General features: G+C 38.0%; 1 non-coding gene across 1 annotated transcript; it reads right to left on the reverse strand.

Annotated features, from left to right (window-relative positions):
* Window positions 1-3,893: 3,893 nt before the first annotated feature.
* trnav-uac (transfer RNA valine (anticodon UAC)) lies at window positions 3,894-3,966 on the reverse strand. The gene has a single exon. It is a non-coding gene; the product is annotated as a tRNA-Val (tRNA).
* Window positions 3,967-7,252: the final 3,286 nt, after the last annotated feature.

Consider the following 7,252-nt stretch of genomic DNA (forward strand, 5'->3'; position numbering starts at 1 on the left):
ACTAACCCCCTTAAATCAACATTACACCGGATTATTCTACCCTGAGAAACAATTTTCTGCAAAGACCAGCAAATTAAATTAAAGTTAAACCTTTAATCAACTTAGATAATATTAAGAACATTTGATTTCTGGTTGATACAACTCTGTCATAGTGCATTGTTTCAGCTCTGTTTACTTAATCAAACCATTAGGGAGGGGGTTAATAATAAAACTAACCCTTGATTACAATAATTATTCTCTCAGGTGGTTTTCATAATTATCCTTATCTGAAGTGTAATTATTTTTGATTGCTCATTAAAAAAAAAAAAAAAAAAACTTAATTTGACTTGGGTGAGTTCCAAGACAAAAGCCACAGCTGACAAAAGAAGAACACAAAAGTCCAATCTCACATTTACAAAAACACACGATTCTCAAGTAGTGGAAAAGTTGAACTTTTTGGAAGGTATGTATCATGTTACACCTGGCATAAAACTAACATAACATAGGGTTAGGCTGCCAGACAATAATCCAAAGCACACCATGAAGTCCAACTCTGAATGGCTGAAAAAACCTTCAAAATGAAGGTTTATTCATTTTGAAGGTTGGAGCGGCTCATTTAAAGTAAAGACTTAAATGAGGAGCTGAGGCATGACATAGGCATTTCATGCTTCAAACCTTGCAATGCCACCTGAATTTAAATAATTCTGCAAAGAAGAGGGGACCAAAATTCATCCAGACAGAAAAGCATGATGGTGGTTTTTGCTGCCAAAAGTGACACAACCAGTTTTTAGGAGCAAGTTGCTTTGGATAGCTAAACGATTTAATCATAATTTGAAAGCTGCATTTTGTGTTTACTCAGGTGTCTTCTGATGATAAAAAGAGAGAGGAAATCTCCTAAGCTCATAATGAAGCACAGAAAAATGGGTCTCCATATCATGATTAAGTTTTTTAAATTATAAGACACATTTTTGTTCATTCAGACAGATAGTTTTGTTTCTTTAAGAATGTGTTATTATATAAAATCTGACTCCATCCAGTATGAAAAAAAATTCATGCTCTTTTTTAAACTTGAACATTAACAGGAGGGCAACGGTACAGATGTGTGCTTTACCTGTATGTTCCAGCTTTACTACTGATGCCAACATTGAAAAGGAAAGAGTGTTTGATCAGAAAGATGCAGTAAGAAGTAGACTGACTGCTAAGATCCCCATTTCTGGAGATAATTATCAATAATTCCAGATAATACAAATTCAAAACCATAAAACCCCCACTGCTGCATGTAGGTGGTTGCTTTGTGGCTTTTCTCAAGAGGGAAGAAGGTCACCAAAGAAAGACTGGCTAATGGATTCAGGTAAGTATTATGTTTTGGAAATGAAATTAGAAAAAATGGTGCACAAAAAAAAGAAAGAATAATGAGAAGGGGTGAATGGCTCAGATTGGATGGACTTTATTTGGTGAATAAAGGGCTACAAATTAGACAAATGTACAAATGGATGGACTTTATTTGGTGAATAAAGGGCTACAAATTAGACAAATGTACAGAATAAATTTGAACAAAAGCCAGCAAAACTGATTCATGTGGGAGCAGAGGAGGGAAAGAATACAGATGAGCACTAAATGGCAACAGAAGGAGAAGCAGACAGCAAATCACAGATGGGTGAAGTGAGGACAGAGCGTATCCTCAGTGGGCCGTGATGGTAAGATGGAAAGAAAGGGAGCAGGGTTGTAAGAGGTGAGACAAGAACAGGAGACAAGAGGAGGGATAAGAAAAGAAGGATCAGCACACATCGCAGCACGGACTTCATTTCTTTCGTAACCTGAAGCAGAAAGATGGCAGTCCTTCAGGAAATGAAGCAATAGTCAAAGCAGATGGATTTTACATCAGGTTCATTAATCACAGAAGTCACATCCCATGGTAAATGTTTGTATTTAAGGAGGCTGTTTCCTGCCACTTGCTAGTGGCAATACATTTCCACAGAGAATGTTGTTGTGTTAGATTGTACTAATCAGTTTATGCTTCTCCGTAATTATAGCTTGTTCTTCATTTAATTAGATCAACAGACTCTGAAAGGATTCAGATAACTGCTTTTTATGTGACTGAATGTTTGTTTCCCCTCTGGTTCCCATTGTGAATGAGTGATTCGAATGCTGAAAAGAATGCATATACAGGGAAATCTGTAGCACATCTCCTTCTGGTCTGGCTCTTAAAATGCAAAAGGGACAACTCAAGGAGATGCAAACACATAAATAAAGAATAAATGTGTCAGTACATCCATTCTGCTTGTACGCAAAGCATTTAGTGTCTTGCAAAGCTCTGTATATACATTGAAAATGTTCACATTCGGTCTGTGTTTTATCAGGATTTAATGTGGTAAACCAAAATAAAGCATGAAAAAAGAGTTAGGATTTTTCAAACTGGCGTTCATCTATGACATAAGGTATAGGAACATCTACGACACAGCTGTATAATTCTGAGTTTGTAACTTCAGCAAGAAACAATAAAAATTTTCGTAGAGCACCTTTTCCCTTACCACTCTCATCCAACATCAAGTCGTCATGGTAGCGGAACTTCTCTGGTCCACAGGCCACAAAAATATCCTCCTCACCAAAGAAGTCCTGCAGACATGCAACCTACAAGTAAAGACAGACATGTGAGTTGGTATGTTAGCAACACTGTTTAATCCAGAGCGCCAAGCAGAATACACAGCAGCAGCTGCTTTCTGCAATCAGAGCTGTTCCTGCAAAGAAAGGTTCTCTACAACAGGGGTGTCAAACTCAATTTCACCGAGGGCCACTGCAGCATATTGGCCACCCTCAATGGGCCACATTGACGGTACAGATCAGGAGTGCATCCCTACTAAAACACCCCAGACAAAAGGTTGACTTCCCTCATTCAGTTCTGTAGAAGCTTATAATGAGTCAATGGTCCAGGTGTGTTAGAGAAGGAATGCATCTAAAGTTGCAGATGGTAGCTCTGGAAAACTAGACTTGGGCGCCCCTAGCATAAATGTATAAAAATACAATGTTAAAAATAAATTAAACACCACCTCATATTGTTAAATAACTGATTTTATGTATTAAAGTTTTAAATATTACATTTGAGTTTCCATGGATGTAAAATTACTGCTCAGTTTAAAAATTACAATATTTAAATCAGTGTTTAAAGGTAAGCAAACAAATAATAAAAACAAGTCACATGGGCAGACATGATAGACTTTATGCAAAGATTTAGTCTCAGAGGCAACTGAAATCACTTAATTAAAAAAATCCTTTCTGAATATCATCTCATGGTCTCTGAACTAAATGCCTCTTTCTGACCGGGAGCTGACAGCGTGTTGAAGAGTTATGGACCGGATGCTTTGGAGCGTCTGGTTAGGAAGCGCATTACAAACCTTTGGTTGAAATGTAATTTGTAGTCAATTCGTGCTCAAAACCTATTTTAAGTCAATCATCGGCCTATAAAATGCTGGGGGGCCACATGTGACCCGCGGGCCTTGAGTTTGACACATGTGCATTACGCCATAGAACTGCCAATTGGTAATTGAAGTAAAGTAGAATCGATTTCAAAGAAGCCTACATTGAAGTCAACTGGCAAATGAACCATCACCAAAGAGGAAGGCTCTTATTGTCTCACTGCACCCCAAGAGATGGATAACCTACAAAAACCATTTCTGTCTGGTTTTGAACCAGAGACCTTTTGCGTGTAAAGCAAACGTGATAACCACTACACTACAGGAACTGAACTTCTCTGCTTTGTTTCAGTTTGAGGTTCCAACATTGATGATGTGAGATGCAACATGAAAATTTCAAACGAGGCTTGCACTCAGATGCCTAGATTCAGAGTACAGACCATGACACCACAGACCCTTGTTGACCTTTAGTAAACACCTGTGATAAATAGAACATACTAAATCTGTTTCTGTCTGGTTTCGAACCAGAGACCTTTTGCGTGTAAAGCAAATGTGATAACCACTACACTACAGAAACTCATGCTCTTTGCAGTGTTCCTGGTAGATGATCCACATTTTGTTAGAGACTAATGTCAACGATGGGCATGGAACGATGTCAAATACTTACAGATCCTCTCAGAGAGCACAGTAACTTGGTGAACAAACTGTCAGACTTATAATTGTGCCTAATTTCACATTACAGTCCATAAACTAAGCCTGGGATCAAAAAATGTATAGAAAATGTCATTAGCAGAGACAAACGGTTCTACAGAGACTTGGCTAAATGGCTAAAAAATAAAATCAATACTTACAAATGAAAGATGGTTCAAAAATAAAATTAACACATTAAAATAAAAAAATATCTCTGAAATACAATCAACACTTGAAAATTAAAAATGGTTCAAAAATAATATCAACACTTCAAAATACAAAATCTCTGGAAAATAAAATATTATGTATGTTGTTTTGAAAAACATTAGAATATAAGCACTTTTATCAAATTTTCATTGTGGTAAGATCATTTAAGTTCTTCTTAAATCCATGGAAACCCAACAGTTTGTAAGGTAGGTGAGTTAGCTCAGCAGGTTAGAGCACCGTGCTGGTAATGCTGAGGTCATCGGTTCAAACCCTGTATGGGGCAATTCATGTGTAAGGTCTTTCATACAATCAACACTTCAAAATAAATAAGGGTTCAAAATTAAAATCAACACTTCAAAAATAAATAAGAAAATAAAACCAACAATTTACAATACATAAGGGTTCAAAAATAAAACCAATAAATCAAAAATAAAACCAACACTTTACAATAAATAAGGGTTCAAAAATAAAATCAACACTTCAAAATTAAAAATGGTTCATTTATGTTTTCACATCCACCTGAATAATATGTAGTTGCGCCCCTGGTTGTGTTAATCCATTTGAGGAGCCAGCAGTTTATCTTGAGGAAATAAATGACGATACAGAAGTTAATTAGACTGTAACATGTGCAGTCCGCTGCTCAACCACTGCGGACGCGGCTCCGCCGCTGCGAAGACTTAAAAACCGCTGGAAGTAACTCATCCAGCGGATTTAACAAATGGAGCCTCCTGGGTTCACGTTACCCAGGAGAGCGGCGCTCTGGAGGAGCTGCAGACGTAACATCTGTCCGTTTCGGAGAAGCGAAACCACGCAAATAAATAAATAAATAAATAATCCTGGTAAAAGCGCACACCGGACAGGGCAAAACACTCACAGAGTTTTACATCTGTTTGGATCAGACAGATCCAACTGACTGATGAATTAGCGCAGATTTTTCTGCAGATGGGAACCAGGAGGAAGTGCGTTCAGACCCCAGCGGGTGAAGTGATGCTAATTTAAGTGAAGTCGCTTAATTTAATTTATTAAAAGTTATTGGGGCCTCAGTCAGTGGTTTTTGTCACTACGGAGAAAAATGTAGATAGATTTATCTGCTTAATATGTGATGGGATCTGGATTCACGGTGAATATTAACTAAACCGCAAAAAATGCGACTAAATAGCCGATGTTAATATGATTGTAATTTCACGGATAAAAATAGTACATGACCGATTTTTTTTATTTTTTTTATGTTGTTGGTCAAGATAACGGATAACAAAAAAAGTCTAGCGCGACCTGCCGCCCTGACACCAACTCACACACATCTTCATTCACAGTCTTACTTGTAAATTGATTTTTCTTTTCTTGGACGTTTTGATGTTAGCTTGTCCATGTCTCAGTTTTATTCGCTGGGAAAATCAATCAGCAGCTTGAGGTGACTCTGCTGCTCTCTAGTGGCGACAAGCCGCAATGTTGGCTGGTAACAATCGGAATGCATTGTGGGAGATGTAGTTTGTAATCAGTTCGTGCTCAAAACCAATTTTAAGTCAATCATCAGCCTATAAAATGCTGGGGGGGGGGGCACATAAAATGACATGGCTGGCCGCATGTGGACCGCGGGCCTTGAGTTTGACACATGTGGTCTACAAGGCCTGACAAATTTTAAAATAATGGTCCAAATTCAATTTCTTCAAGCAAAAACTGGACTATTTATGTTTTGGTGGAAACATCAAATTAACCAAGCTTCAGGAGACGGACAAAGATCGCCCAGGGTGTCTGTTTGTGTTTGTTGTCAGCACACACAGCAGTTCTTCGCTGTTTATCAGCCTGTTGGTAACTATAATAAGACCTTGCTAAGTTGCAATTTGCTGATGTGCAGCGGCGTGTAAACCAGACACCCAGAGAAGCAAGTGGGAGGTTCTCTTCCCATAATTCTTGCATCCTATAAATAGGAATAAATAAATAACATGAGAAAAAAATATATAATGCGAGTAAACATAATGGACTTCCAGGAGAGAGGATATTAAAATAACCAGATCACTGAGTAATAGGAACATAAGTGACTAAATCCACATCTGACTCAGTCTTAATGACTCACTGTCGCTCTTTGACAGACGCCATACTGTGCAGTTTATTCCAGCTGACAGCATCCATTTAAATGCAAACTTACAAATCATAGGAACCTCCTCTGGAAAGAAGGGTTTATTAATGTAGTATATGATGAATAAATGTTATTATGCACAATATTTGCAAGCTGCTACAATAAACATACCCAGCTGATCATTACTAGATGGATTTTGCGGCTTTTTAATTTCCAAACGCATTCTTGTGTTGCGGTTGAAGAGTTAGAATGAGAGGAATCAATCTGAAAAGGGCAGAGTATGAAACTGATCTAAACTCTGAATGATTTACTCAACTGAGTTAATTACACACTTCAGGTCAACCATCACATTTGAGCCTCAAGCCACCAATATTCTAAATTATATCTCATGCATTGGCAACATTACAGTCAGAAACACTCTTTATGAGATGGCAACAGTTCATCTGCCATGACAAATTTCTCGCCACAAAACCTATTAAGAGCTATTACAGCTTGAGCTGCTCGGATGTGTGGCACCGCCGGGAGAAAACACATAAACACAAAACAACTGCTATTACATTTTCAGAGCAATTAATATCCAAGGATCTATTTAGATTCCCATCTGCCCGCAAACTATAGCCCCCAAAAGAAAGTCAAAGCTTATGTAATGGCATCACTGGCAAAGTACTGCATAGACAGGAGAAAGGGGCCTGTTAAAGGAATGTTTGATGGTATGTGATGGGTATGAGAATATAGGGAGACTGTTTTATCCCTTAAACAAGGCATGAGTGAGACAAGAAAGGAGCTTTAAATCAAACACTCTGACACAAACTGTCTGCTGAGCATGCATTATTTCCCAATAACTTTTCAAATCCGGCACCGCGTGTGTGTGTATTTCCGAGTGTGTTCA

Source organism: Poecilia mexicana, unplaced genomic scaffold (genome assembly GCF_051168715.1).
Source record: "Poecilia mexicana isolate PSO_F unplaced genomic scaffold, ASM5116871v1 scaffold_14, whole genome shotgun sequence".
Classification (NCBI taxonomy): domain Eukaryota; kingdom Metazoa; phylum Chordata; class Actinopteri; order Cyprinodontiformes; family Poeciliidae; genus Poecilia; species Poecilia mexicana.